The sequence below is a fragment of the Hypanus sabinus genome (genome assembly GCF_030144855.1).
Source record: "Hypanus sabinus isolate sHypSab1 chromosome 1 unlocalized genomic scaffold, sHypSab1.hap1 SUPER_1_unloc_6, whole genome shotgun sequence".
NCBI classification, from domain to species: Eukaryota; Metazoa; Chordata; class Chondrichthyes; order Myliobatiformes; family Dasyatidae; genus Hypanus; species Hypanus sabinus.
Genome location: NW_026778913.1, coordinates 410272 through 424834, shown reverse-complemented (window position 1 = coordinate 424834; position 14563 = coordinate 410272).

The following is a 14563-nucleotide window of genomic DNA, read 5'->3' as shown; positions in this document are numbered from 1 at the left end:
TGTGTCCTGACCTTGTACACCAAGTTCCCTCAGTCCCTCCCTATTCCCCACCTTACAGTGTGTGTCCTGCCCTTGTACACCAAGTTCCCTCAGTCCCTCCCTGCTCCCCACCTTACAGTGTGTGTCCTGCCCTTATACACCAAGTTCCCTCTGTCCCTCCCTACTCCCCACCTTACAGTGTGTGTCCTGCGCTTTTACACTGAATTCCCTCTGTCCATCCCTGCTCCCCACCTTACAGTGTGTGTCCTGACCTTGTACACCAAGTTCCCTCAGTCCCTCCCTACTCACCACCTTGCAGTGTGTGTCCTGTCCTTGTACACTGAATTCCCTCTGACTCTCCCTGCTGCCCACCTTACAGTGTGTGTCCTGCCCTTGTACACCAAGTTCCCTCTGTCCCTCCCTACTCCCCACCTTACAGTGTGTGTCCTGACCTTGTACACCAAGTTCCCTCAGTCCCTCCCGACTCCCCACCTTACAGTGTGTGTCCTGCCCTTTTACACTGTATTCCCTCTGTCCCTCCCTGCTCCCCACCTTACAGTGTGTGTCCTGCCCTTGTACACCAAGTTCCCTCAGTCCCTCCCTACTCCCCACCTTACAGTGTGTGTCCTGCCCTTGTACACCCAGTTCCCTCAGTCCCTCCCTACTCCCCACCTTACAGTGTGTGTCCTGCCCTTGTACACCCAGTTCCCTCAGTCCCTCCCTACTCCCCACCTTACAGTGTGTGTCCTGCCCTTCTACACCCAGTTCCCTCTGTCCCTCCCTACTCCCCACCTTACAGTGTGTGTCCTGCCCTTATACACCAAGTTCCCTCTGTCCCTCCCTACTCCCCAACTTACAGTGTGTGTCCTGCCCTTGTACACTGAATTCCCTTTGTCCCTCCCTACTCCCCACCTTACAGTGTGTCCTGCCCTTGTGCACCAAATTCCCTCTGTCCCTCCCTACTCCCCACCTTACAGTGTGTGTCCTGCCCTTGTACACCAAGTTGCCTCTGTCCCTCCCAACTCTCCACCTTACAGTGTGTGTCCTGTCCTTGTACACTGAGTTCCCTCTGTCCCTCCCTACTCCCCACCTTTCAGTGTGTCCTGCCCTTGTACACTGAATTCCCTCTGTCCCTCCCTGCTCCCCACCTTACAGTGTGTGTCCTGTACTTGTACACCAAGTTCCCTCTGTCCTTCCCTACTCCCCACCTTACAGTGTGTGTCCTGCCCTTTTACACTGAATTCCCTCTGTCCTTCCCTACTCCCCACCTTACAGTGTGTGTCCTGCCCTTTTACACTGAATTCCCTCTGTCCCTCCTACCTCCCCACCTTACAGTGTGTCCTGCCCTTGTACGCCAAGTTCGCTCTGTCCCTCCCTACTCCCCACCTTACAGTGTGTGTCCTGCCCCTTTACACTGAATTCCCTCTGTCCCTCCCTACTCCCCACCTTACAGTGTGTGTTCTGCCCTTGTACACTGAATTCCCTCTGTCCCTCCCAACTCCCCACCTTACAGTGTGTCCTGCCCTTGTACACTGAATTCCCTCTGTCCCTCCCGACTCCCCACCTTACAGTGTGTCCTGCCCTTGTACACTGAATTCCCTCTGTCCCTCCCAACTCCCCACCTTACAGTGTGTCCTGCCCTTGTACACTGAATTCCCTCTGTCCCTGCCAACTCCCCACCTTACAGTGTGTCCTGCCCTTATACACCAAGTTCCCTCTGTCCCTCCCTACTCCCCACTTTACAGTGTGTGTCCTGCCCTTGTACTCTGTTCCCTCTGTCCCTCCCTACTCCCCACCTTACAGTGTGTCCTGCCCTTGTACTCTGTTCCCTCTGTCCCTCCCTACTCCCCACCTTACAGTGTCTGACCTGCCCTTGTACACCAAGTTCCCTCAGTCCCTCCCAACCCCCGACTTTACAGTGTGTGACCTGCCCTTGCACACCAAGTTCACTCTGTCCCTCCCTACTCCCCACATTACAGTGTGTGTCCTGCCCTTGTACTCTGTTCCCTCTGTCCCTCCCTACTCCCCACCTTACAGTGTGTGTCCTGCCCTTGTACACCAAGTTGCCTCTGTCCCTCCCTACTCCCCACCTTACAGTGTGTGTCCTGTCCTTGTACACTGAGTTCCCTCTGTCCCTCTCTACTCCCCACCTTTCAGTGTGTCCTGCCCTTGTACACTGAATTCCCTCTGTCCCTCCCTGCTCCCCACCTTACAGTGTGTGTCCTGTACTTGTACACCAAGTTCCCTCTGTCCTTCCCTACTCCCCACCTTACAGTGTGTGTCCTGCCCTTTTACACTGAATTCCCTCTGTCCTTCCCTACTCCCCACCTTACAGTGTGTGTGCTGCCCTTTTACACTGAATTCCCTCTGTCCCTCCTACCTCCCCACCTTACAGTGTGTCCTGCCCTTGTACACCAAGTTCGCTCTGTCCCTCCCTACTCCCCACCTTACAGTGTGTGTCCTGTCCTTTTACACTGAATTCCCTCTGTCCCTCCCTACTCCCCACCTTACAGTGTGTGTTCTGCCCTTGTACACTGAATTCCCTCTGTCCCTCCCAACTCCCCACCTTACAGTGTGTCCTGCCCTTGTACACTGAATTCCCTCTGTCCCTCCCGACTCCCCACCTTACAGTGTGTCCTGCCCTTGTACATTGAATTCCCTCTGTCCCTCCCAACTCCCCACCTTACAGTGTGTCCTGCCCTTGTACACTGAATTCCCTCTGTCCCTCCCAACTCCCCACCTTACAGTGTGTCCTGCCCTTATACACCAAGTTCCCTCTGTCCCTCCCTACTCCCCACTTTACAGTGTGTGTCCTGCCCTTGTACTCTGTTCCCTCTGTCCCTCCCTGCTCCCCACCTTACAGTGTGTGTCCTGCCCTTGTACTCTGTTCCCTCTGTCCCTCCCTACTCCCCACCTTACAGTGTGTGTCCTGCCCTTGTACTCTGTTCCCTCTGTCCCTCCCTACTCCCCACCTTACAGTGTCTGACCTGCCCTTGTACACCAAGTTCCCTCAGTCCCTCCCAACCCCCGACTTTACAGTGTGTGACCTGCCCTTGCACACCAAGTTCCCTCTGTCCCTCCCTACTCCCCACCTTACAGTGTGTGTCCTGCCCTTGTACTCTGTTCCCTCTGTCCCTCCCTACTCCCCACCTTACAGTGTGTGTCCTGCCCTTGTACTCTGTTCCCTCTGTCCCTCCCTACTCCCCACCTTACAGTGTCTGACCTGCCCTTGTACACCAAGTTCCCTCAGTCCCTCCCAACCCCCCACTTTACAGTGTGTGACCTGCCCTTGTACACCAAGTTCCCTCTGTCCCTCCCTACTCCCCACCTTACAGTGTGTGTCCTGCCCTTTTACACTGAATTCCCTCTGTCCCTCCCTACTCCCCACCTTACAGTGTGACCTGCCCTTGTACACTGAGTTCCCTCTGTCCCTCCCTGCTCCCCATCTTACAGTGTGTGTCCTGACCTTGTACACCAAGTTCCCTCAGTCCCTCCCTATTCCCCACCTTACAGTGTGTGTCCTGCCCTTGTACACCAAGTTCCCTCAGTCCCTCCCTGCTCCCCACCTTACAGTGTGTGTCCTGCCCTTATACACCAAGTTCCCTCTGTCCCTCCCTACTCCCCACCTTACAGTGTGTGTCCTGCCCTTTTACACTGAATTCCCTCTGTCCATCCCTGCTCCCCACCTTACAGTGTGTGTCCTGACCTTGTACACCAAGTTCCCTCAGTCCCTCCCTACTCACCACCTTGCAGTGTGTGTCCTGTCCTTGTACACTGAATTCCCTCTGACTCTCCCTGCTGCCCACCTTACAGTGTGTGTCCTGCCCTTGTACACCAAGTTCCCTCTGTCCCTCCCTACTCCCCACCTTACAGTGTGTGTCCTGACCTTGTACACCAAGTTCCCTCAGTCCCTCCCGACTCCCCACCTTACAGTGTGTGTCCTGCCCTTTTACACTGTATTCCCTCTGTCCCTCCCTGCTCCCCACCTTACAGTGTGTGTCCTGCACTTGTACACCAAGTTCCCTCAGTCCCTCCCTACTCCCCACCTTACAGTGTGTGTCCTGCCCTTGTACACCCAGTTCCCTCAGTCCCTCCCTACTCCCCACCTTACAGTGTGTGTCCTGCCCTTGTACACCCAGTTCCCTCAGTCCCTCCCTACTCCCCACCTTACAGTGTGTGTCCTGCCCTTCTACACCCAGTTCCCTCTGTCCCTCCCTACTCCCCACCTTACAGTGTGTGTCCTGCCCTTATACACCAAGTTCCCTCTGTCCCTCCCTACTCCCCACCTTACAGTGTGTGTCCTGCCCTTGTACACTGAATTCCCTTTGTCCCTCCCTACTCCCCACCTTACAGTGTGTCCTGCCCTTGTGCACCAAATTCCCTCTGTCCCTCCCTACTCCCCACCTTACAGTGTGTGTCCTGCCCTTGTACACCAAGTTGCCTCTGTCCCTCCCTACTCCCCACCTTACAGTGTGTGTCCTGTCCTTGTACACTGAGTTCCCTCTGTCCCTCTCTACTCCCCACCTTTCAGTGTGTCCTGCCCTTGTACACTGAATTCCCTCTGTCCCTCCCTGCTCCCCACCTTACAGTGTGTGTCCTGTACTTGTACACCAAGTTCCCTCTGTCCTTCCCTACTCCCCACCTTACAGTGTGTGTCCTGCCCTTTTACACTGAATTCCCTCTGTCCTTCCCTACTCCCCACCTTACAGTGTGTGTCCTGCCCTTTTACACTGAATTCCCTCTGTCCCTCCTACCTCCCCACCTTACAGTGTGTCCTGCCCTTGTACACCAAGTTCGCTCTGTCCCTCCCTACTCCCCACCTTACAGTGTGTGTCCTGCCCCTTTACACTGAATTCCCTCTGTCCCTCCCTACTCCCCACATTACAGTGTGTGTTCTGCCCTTGTACACTGAATTCCCTCTGTCCCTCCCAACTCCCCACCTTACAGTGTGTCCTGCCCTTGTACACTGAATTCCCTCTGTCCCTCCCGACTCCCCACCTTACTGTGTGTCCTGCCCTTGTACACTGAATTCCCTCTGTCCCTCCCAACTCCCCACCTTACAGTGTGTCCTGCCCTTGTACACTGAATTCCCTCTGTCCCTCCCAACTCCCCACCTTACAGTGTGTCCTGCCCTTATACACCAAGTTCCCTCTGTCCCTCCCTACTCCCCACTTTACAGTGTGTGTCCTGCCCTTGTACTCTGTTCCCTCTGTCCCTCCCTGCTCCCCACCTTACAGTGTGTGTCCTGCCCTTGTACTCTGTTCCCTCTGTCCCTCCCTACTCCCCACCTTACAGTGTGTGTCCTGCCCTTGTACTCTGTTCCCTCTGTCCCTCCCAACCCCCGACTTTACAGTGTGTGACCTGCCCTTGCACACCAAGTTCCCTCTGTCCCTCCCTACTCCCCACCTTACAGTGTGTGTCCTGCCCTTGTACTCTGTTCCCTCTGTCCCTCCCTACTCCCCACCTTACAGTGTGTGTCCTGCCCTTGTACTCTGTTCCCTCTGTCCCTCCCTACTCCCCACCTTACAGTGTCTGACCTGCCCTTGTACACCAAGTTCCCTCAGTCCCTCCCAACCCCCCACTTTACAGTGTGTCACCTGCCCTTGTACACCAAGTTCCCTCTGTCCCTCCCTACTCCCCACCTTACAGTGTGTGTCCTGCCCTTTTACACTGAATTCCCTCTGTCCCTCCCTACTCCCCACCTTACAGTGTGACCTGCCCTTGTACACTGAGTTCCCTCTGTCCCTCCCTGCTCCCCACCTTACAGTGTCTGACCGGCCTTGTACACCAAGTTCCCTCAGTCCCTCCCAACCCCCCACTTTACAGTGTGTGACCTGCCCTTGTACACCAAGTTCCCTCTGTCCCTCCCTACTCCCCACCTTACAGTGTGTGTCCTGCCCTTTTACACCGAATTCCCTCTGTCCCTCCCTACTCCCCACCTTACAGTGTGACCTGCCCTTGTACACTGAGTTCCCTCTGTCCCTCCCTGCTCCCCATCTTACAGTGTGTGTCCTGACCTTGTACACCAAGTTCCCTCAGTCCCTCCCTATTCCCCACCTTACAGTGTGTGTCCTGCCCTTGTACACCAAGTTCCCTCAGTCCCTCCCAGCTCCCCACCTTACAGTGTGTGTCCTGCCCTTATACACCAAGTTCCCTCTGTCCCTCCCTACTCCCCACCTTACAGTGTGTGTCCTGCCCTTTTACACTGAATTCCCTCTGTCCATCCCTGCTCCCCACCTTACAGTGTGTGTCCTGACCTTGTACACCAAGTTCCCTCTGTCCCTCCCTACTCCCCACCTTACAGTGTGTGTCCTGCCCTTTTACACTGAATTCCCTCTGTCCCTCCCTACTCCCCACCTTACAGTGTATGCCCTGCCCTTATACACTGTTCCTTCTTTCCCTCCCTACTCCCCATCTTACAGTGTGTGTCCTGCCCTTGTGCACCAAATTCCCTCTGTCCCTCCCTACTCCCCACCTTACAGTGTGTGTCGTGCCCTTGTACACCAAGTTGCCTCTGTCCCTCCCTACTCCCCACCTTACAGTGTGTGTCCTGTCCTTGTACACTGAGTTCCCTCTGTCCCTCTCTACTCCCCACCTTTCAGTGTGTCCTGCCCTTGTACACTGAATTCCCTCTGTCCCTCCCTGCTCCCCACCTTACAGTGTGTGTCCTGTACTTGTACACCAAGTTCCCTCTGTCCTTCCCTACTCCCCACCTTACAGTGTGTGTCCTGCCCTTTTACACTGAATTCCCTCTGTCCTTCCCTACTCCCCACCTTACAGTGTGTGTCCTGCCCTTTTGCACTGAATTCCCTCTGTCCCTCCTACCTCCCCACCTTACAGTGTGTCCTGCCCTTGTACACCAAGTTCGCTCTGTCCCTCCCTACTCCCCACCTTACAGTGTGTGTCCTGCCCTTTTACACTGAATTCCCTCTGTCCCTCCCTACTCCCCACCTTACAGTGTGTGTTCTGCCCTTGTACACTGAATTCCCTCTGTCCCTCCCAACTCCCCACCTTACAGTGTGTCCTGCCCTTGTACACTGAATTCCCTCTGTCCCTCCCAACTCCCCACCTTACAGTGTGTCCTGCCCTTGTACACTGAATTCCCACTGTCCCTCCCAACTCCCCACCTTACAGTGTGTCCTGCCCTTGTACACTGAATTCCCTCAGTCCCTCCCAACTCCCCACCTTACAGTGTGTCCTGCCCTTATACACCAAGTTCCCTCTGTCCCTCCCTACTCCCCACTTTACAGTGTGTGTCCTGCCCTTGTACTCTGTTCCCTCTGTCCCTCCCTGCTCCCCACCTTACAGTGTGTGTCCTGCCCTTGTACTCTGTTCCCTCTGTCCCTCCCTACTCCCCACCTTACAGTGTGTGTCCTGCCCTTGTACTCTGTTCCCTCTGTCCCTCCCTACTCCCCACCTTACAGTGTCTGACCTGCCCTTGTACACCAAGTTCCCTCAGTCCCTCCCAACCCCCGACTTTACAGTGTGTAACCTGCCCTTGCACACCAAGTTCCCTCTGTCCCTCCCTACTCCCCACCTTACAGTGTGTGTCCTGCCCTTGTACTCTGTTCCCTCTGTCCCTCCCTACTCCCCACCTTACAGTGTGTGTCCTGCCCTTGTACTCTGTTCCCTCTGTCCCTCCCTACTCCCCACCTTACAGTGTCTGACCTGCCCTTGTACACCAAGTTCCCTCAGTCCCTCCCAACCCCCCACTTTACAGTGTGTGACCTGCCCTTGTACACCAAGTTCCCACTGTCCCTCCCTACTCCCCACCTTACAGTGTGTGTCCTGCCCTTTTACACTGAATTCCCTCTGTCCCTCCCTACTCCCCACCTTACAGTGTGACCTGCCCTTGTACACTGAGTTCCCTCTGTCCCTCCCTGCTCCCCATCTTACAGTGTGTGTCCTGACCTTGTACACCAAGTTCCCTCAGTCCCTCCCTATTCCCCACCTTACAGTGTGTGTCCTGCCCTTGTTCACCAAGTTCCCTCAGTCCCTCCCTGCTCCCCACCTTACAGTGTGTGTCCTGCCCTTATACACCAAGTTCCCTCTGTCCCTCCCTACTCCCCACCTTACAGTGTGTGTCCTGCCCTTTTACACTGAATTCCCTCTGTCCATCCCTGCTCCCCACCTTACAGTGTGTGTCCTGACCTTGTACACCAAGTTCCCTCAGTCCCTCCCTACTCACCACCTTGCAGTGTGTGTCCTGTCCTTGTACACTGAATTCCCTCTGACTCTCCCTGCTGCCCACCTTACAGTGTGTGTCCTGCCCTTGTACACCAAGTTCCCTCTGTCCCTCCCTACTCCCCACCTTACAGTGTGTGTCCTGACCTTGTACAACAAGTTCCCTCAGTCCCTCCCGACTCCCCACCTTACAGTGTGTGTCCTGCCCTTTTACACTGTATTCCCTCTGTCCCTCCCTGCTCCCCACCTTACGGTGTGTGTCCTGCCCTTGTACACCAAGTTCCCTCAGTCCCTCCCTACTCCCCACCTTACAGTGTGTGTCCTGCCCTTGTACACCCAGTTCCCTCAGTCCCTCCCTACTCACCACCTTACAGTGTGTGTCCTGCCCTTCTACACCCAGTTCCCTCTGTCCCTCCCTACTCCCCACCTTACAGTGTGTGTCCTGCCCTTGTACACTGAATTCCCTTTGTCCCTCCCTACTCCCCACCTTACAGTGTGTCCTGCCCTTGTGCACCAAATTCCCTCTGTCCCTCCCTACTCCCCACCTTACAGTGTGTGTCCTGCCCTTGTACACCAAGTTGCCTCTGTCCCTCCCTACTCCCCACCTTACAGTGTGTGTCCTGTCCTTGTACACTGAGTTCCCTCTGTCCCTCTCTACTCCCCACATTACAGTGTCTGACCTGCCCTTGTACACTGAATTCCCTCTGTCCCTCCCTGCTCCCCACCTTACAGTGTGTGTCCTGTACTTGTACACCAAGTTCCCTCTGTCCTTCCCTACTCCCAACCTTACAGTGTGTGTCCTGCCCTTTTACACTGAATTCCCTCTGTCCTTCCCTACTCCCCACCTTACAGTGTGTGTCCTGCCCTTTTACACTGAATTCCCTCTGTCCCTCCTACCTCCCCACCTTACAGTGTGTCCTGCCCTTGTACACCAAGTTCGCTCTGTCCCTGCCTACTCCCCACCTTACAGTGTGTGTCCTGCCCTTTTACACTGAATTCCCTCTGTCCCTCCCTACTCCCCACCTTACAGTGTGTGTTCTGCCCTTGTACACTGAATTCCCTCTGTCCCTCCCAACTCCCCACCTTACAGTGTGTCCTGCCCTTGTACACTGAATTCCCTCTGTCCCTCCCGACTCCCCACCTTACAGTGTGTCCTGCCCTTGTACACTGAATTCCCTCTGTCCCTCCCAACTCCCCACCTTACAGTGTGTCCTGCCCTTGTACACTGAATTCCCTCTGTCCCTCCCAACTCCCCACCTTACAGTGTGTCCTGCCCTAATACACCAAGTTCCCTCTGTCCCTCCCTACTCCCCACTTTACAGTGTGTGTCCTGCCCTTGTACTCTGTTCCCTCTGTCCCTCCCTGCTCCCCACCTTACAGTGTGTGTCCTGCCCTTGTACTCTGTTCCCTCTGTCCCTCCCTACTCCCCACCTTACAGTGTGTGTCCTGCCCTTGTACTCTGTTCCCTCTGTCCCTCCCTACTCCCCACCTTACAGTGTCTGACCTGCCCTTGTAGACCAAGTTCCCTCAGTCCCTCCCAACCCCCGACTTTACAGTGTGTGACCTGCCCTTGCACACCAAGTTCCCTCTGTCCCTCCATACTCCCCACCTTACAGTGTGTGTCCTGCCCTTGTACTCTGTTCCCTCTGTCCCTCCCTACTCCCCACCTTACAGTGTGTGTCCTGCCCTTGTACTCTGTTCCCTCTGTCCCTCCCTACTCCCCACCTTACAGTGTCTGACCTGCCCTTGTACACCAAGTTCCCTCAGTCCCTCCCAACCCCCGACTTTACAGTGTGTGACCTGCCCTTGCACACCAAGTTCCCTCTGTCCCTCCCTACTCCCCACCTTACAGTGTGTGTCCTGCCCTTGTACTCTGTTCCCTCTGTCCCTCCCTACTCCCCACCTTACAGTGTGTGTCCTGCCCTTGTACTCTGTTCCCTCTGTCCCTCCCTACTCCCCACCTTACAGTGTCTGACCTGCCCTTGTACACCAAGTTCCCTCAGTCCCTCCCAACCCCCCACTTTACAGTGTGTGACCTGCCCTTGTACACCAAGTTCCCTCTGTCCCTCCCTACTCCCCACCTTACAGTGTGTGTCCTGCCCTTTTACACTGAATTCCCTCTGTCCCTCCCTACTCCCCACCTTACAGTGTGACCTGCCCTTGTACACTGAGATCCCTCTGTCCCTCCCTGCTCCCCATCTTACAGTGTGTGTCCTGACCTTGTACTCTGTTCCCTCTGTCCCTCCCTACTCCCCACCTTACAGTGTGTGTTCTGCCCTTGTACACTGAATTCCCTCTGTCCCTCCCAACTCCCCACCTTACAGTGTGTCCTGCCCTTGTACACTGAATTCCCTCTGTCCCTCCCGACTCCCCACCTTACAGTGTGTCCTGCCCTTGTACACTGAATTCCCTCTGTCCCTCCCAACTCCCCACCTTACAGTGTGTCCTGCCCTTGTACACTGAATTCCCTCTGTCCCTCCCAACTCCCCACCTTACAGTGTGTCCTGCCCTAATACACCAAGTTCCCTCTGTCCCTCCCTACTCCCCACTTTACAGTGTGTGTCCTGCCCTTGTACTCTGTTCCCTCTGTCCCTCCCTGCTCCCCACCTTACAGTGTGTGTCCTGCCCTTGTACTCTGTTCCCTCTGTCCCTCCCTACTCCCCACCTTACAGTGTGTGTCCTGCCCTTGTACTCTGTTCCCTCTGTCCCTCCCTACTCCCCACCTTACAGTGTCTGACCTGCCCTTGTAGACCAAGTTCCCTCAGTCCCTCCCAACCCCCGACTTTACAGTGTGTGACCTGCCCTTGCACACCAAGTTCCCTCTGTCCCTCCATACTCCCCACCTTACAGTGTGTGTCCTGCCCTTGTACTCTGTTCCCTCTGTCCCTCCCTACTCCCCACCTTACAGTGTGTGTCCTGCCCTTGTACTCTGTTCCCTCTGTCCCTCCCTACTCCCCACCTTACAGTGTCTGACCTGCCCTTGTACACCAAGTTCCCTCAGTCCCTCCCAACCCCCGACTTTACAGTGTGTGACCTGCCCTTGCACACCAAGTTCCCTCTGTCCCTCCCTACTCCCCACCTTACAGTGTGTGTCCTGCCCTTGTACTCTGTTCCCTCTGTCCCTCCCTACTCCCCACCTTACAGTGTGTGTCCTGCCCTTGTACTCTGTTCCCTCTGTCCCTCCCTACTCCCCACCTTACAGTGTCTGACCTGCCCTTGTACACCAAGTTCCCTCAGTCCCTCCCAACCCCCCACTTTACAGTGTGTGACCTGCCCTTGTACACCAAGTTCCCTCTGTCCCTCCCTACTCCCCACCTTACAGTGTGTGTCCTGCCCTTTTACACTGAATTCCCTCTGTCCCTCCCTACTCCCCACCTTACAGTGTGACCTGCCCTTGTACACTGAGTTCCCTCTGTCCCTCCCTGCTCCCCATCTTACAGTGTGTGTCCTGACCTTGTACACCAAGTTCCCTCAGTCCCTCCCTATTCCCCACCTTACAGTGTGTGTCCTGCCCTTGTACACCAAGTTCCCTCAGTCCCTCCCTGCTCCCCACCTTACAGTGTGTGTCCTGCCCTTATACACCAAGTTCCCTCTGTCCCTCCCTACTCCCCACCTTACAGTGTGTGTCCTGCCCTTTTACACTGAATTCCCTCTGTCCATCCCTGCTCCCCACCTTACAGTGTGTGTCCTGACCTTGTACACCAAGTTCCCTCAGTCCCTCCCTACTCACCACCTTGCAGTGTGTGTCCTGTCCTTGTACACTGAATTCCCTCTGACTCTCCCTGCTGCCCACCTTACAGTGTGTGTCCTGCCCTTGTACACCAAGTTCCCTCTGTCCCTCCCTACTCCCCACTTTACAGTGTGTGTCCTGCCCTTGTACTCTGTTCCCTCTGTCCCTCCCTGCTCCCCACCTTACAGTGTGTGTCCTGCCCTTGTACTCTGTTCCCTCTGTCCCTCCCTACTCCCCACCTTACAGTGTCTGACCTGCCCTTGTACACCAAGTTCCCTCAGTCCCTCCCAACCCCCGACTTTACAGTGTGTAACCTGCCCTTGCACACCAAGTTCCCTCTGTCCCTCCCTACTCCCCACCTTACAGTGTGTGTCCTGCCCTTGTACTCTGTTCCCTCTGTCCCTCCCTACTCCCCACCTTACAGTGTGTTTCCTGCCCTTGTACTCTGTTCCCTCTGTCCCTCCCTACTCCCCACCTTACAGTGTCTGACCTGCCCTTGTACACCAAGTTCCCTCAGTCCCTCCCAACCCCCCACTTTACAGTGTGTGACCTGCCCTTGTACGCCAAGTTCCCTCTGTCCCTCCCTACTCCCCACCTTACAGTGTGTGTCCTGCCCTTTTACACTGAATTCCCTCTGTCCCTCCCTACTCCCCATCTTACAGTGTGTGTCCTGACCTTGTACACCAAGTTCCCTCAGTCCCTCCCTATTCCCCACCTTACAGTGTGTGTCCTGCCCTTGTTCACCAAGTTCCCTCAGTCCCTCCCTGCTCCCACATTACAGTGTGTGTCCTGCCCTTATACACCAAGTTCCCTCTGTCCCTCCCTACTCCCCACTTTACAGTGTGTGTCCTGCCCTTTTACACTGAATTCCCTCTGTCCATCCCTGCTCCCCACCTTACAGTGTGTGTCCTGACCTTGTACACCAAGTTCCCTCAGTCCCTCCCTACTCACCACCTTGCAGTGTGTGTCCTGTCCTTGTACACTGAATTCCCTCTGACTCTCCCTGCTGCCCACCTTACAGTGTGTGTCCTGCCCTTGTACACCAAGTTCCCTCTGTCCCTCCCTACTCCCCACCTTACAGTGTGTGTCCTGACCTTGTACAACAAGTTCCCTCAGTCCCTCCCGACTCCCCACCTTACAGTGTGTGTCCTGTCCTTGTACACCAAGTTCCCTCTGTCCCTCCCTACTCCCCACCTTACAGTGTGTGTCCTGCCCTTTTACACTGTATTCCCTCTGTCCCTCCCTGCTCCCCACCTTACAGTGTGTGTCCTGCCCTTGTACACCAAGTTCCCTCAGTCTCTCCCTACTCCCCACCTTACAGTGTGTGTCCTGCCCTTGTACACCCAGTTCCCTCAGTCCCTCCCTACTCACCACCTTACAGTGTGTGTCCTGCACTTCTACACCCAGTTCCCTCTGTCCCTCCCTACTCCCCACCTTACAGTGTGTGTCCTGCCCTTGTACACTGAATTCCCTTTGTCCCTCCCTACTCCCCACCTTACAGTGTGTCCTGCCCTTGTGCACCAAATTCCCTCTGTCCCTCCCTACTCCCCACCTTACAGTGTGTGTCCTGCCCTTGTACACCAAGTTGCCTCTGTCCCTCCCTACTCCCCACCTTACAGTGTGTGTCCTGTCCTTGTACACTGAGTTCCCTCTGTCCCTCTCTACTCCCCACCTTTCAGTGTGTCCTGCCCTTGTACACTGAATTCCCTCTGTCCCTCCCTGCTCCCCACCTTACAGTGTGTGTCCTGTACTTGTACACCAAGTTCCCTCTGTCCTTCCCTACTCCCAACCTTACAGTGTGTGTCCTGCCCTTTTACACTGAATTCCCTCTGTCCTTCCCTACTCCCCACCTTACAGTGTGTGTCCTGCCCTTTTACACTGAATTCCCTCTGTCCCTCCTACCTCCCCACCTTACAGTGTGTCCTGCCCTTGTACACCAAGTTCGCTCTGTCCCTGCCTACTCCCCACCTTACAGTGTGTGTCCTGCCCTTTTACACTGAATTCCCTCTGTCCCTCCCTACTCCCCACCTTACAGTGTGTGTTCTGCCCTTGTACACTGAATTCCCTCTGTCCCTCCCAACTCCCCACCTTACAGTGTGTCCTGCCCTTGTACACTGAATTCCCTCTGTCCCTCCCGACTCCCCACCTTACAGTGTGTCCTGCCCTTGTACACTGAATTCCCTCTGTCCCTCCCAACTCCCCACCTTACAGTGTGTCCTGCCCTTGTACACTGAATTCCCTCTGTCCCTCCCAACTCCCCACCTTACAGTGTGTCCTGCCCTAATACACCAAGTTCCCTCTGTCCCTCCCTACTCCCCACTTTACAGTGTGTGTCCTGCCCTTGTACTCTGTTCCCTCTGTCCCTCCCTGCTCCCCACCTTACAGTGTGTGTCCTGCCCTTGTACTCTGTTCCCTCTGTCCCTCCCTACTCCCCACCTTACAGTGTGTGTCCTGCCCTTGTACTCTGTTCCCTCTGTCCCTCCCTACTCCCCACCTTACAGTGTCTGACCTGCCCTTGTAGACCAAGTTCCCTCAGTCCCTCCCAACCCCCGACTTTACAGTGTGTGACCTGCCCTTGCACACCAAGTTCCCTCTGTCCCTCCATACTCCCCACCTTACAGTGTGTGTCCTGCCCTTGTACTCTGTTCCCTCTGTCCCTCCCTACTCCCC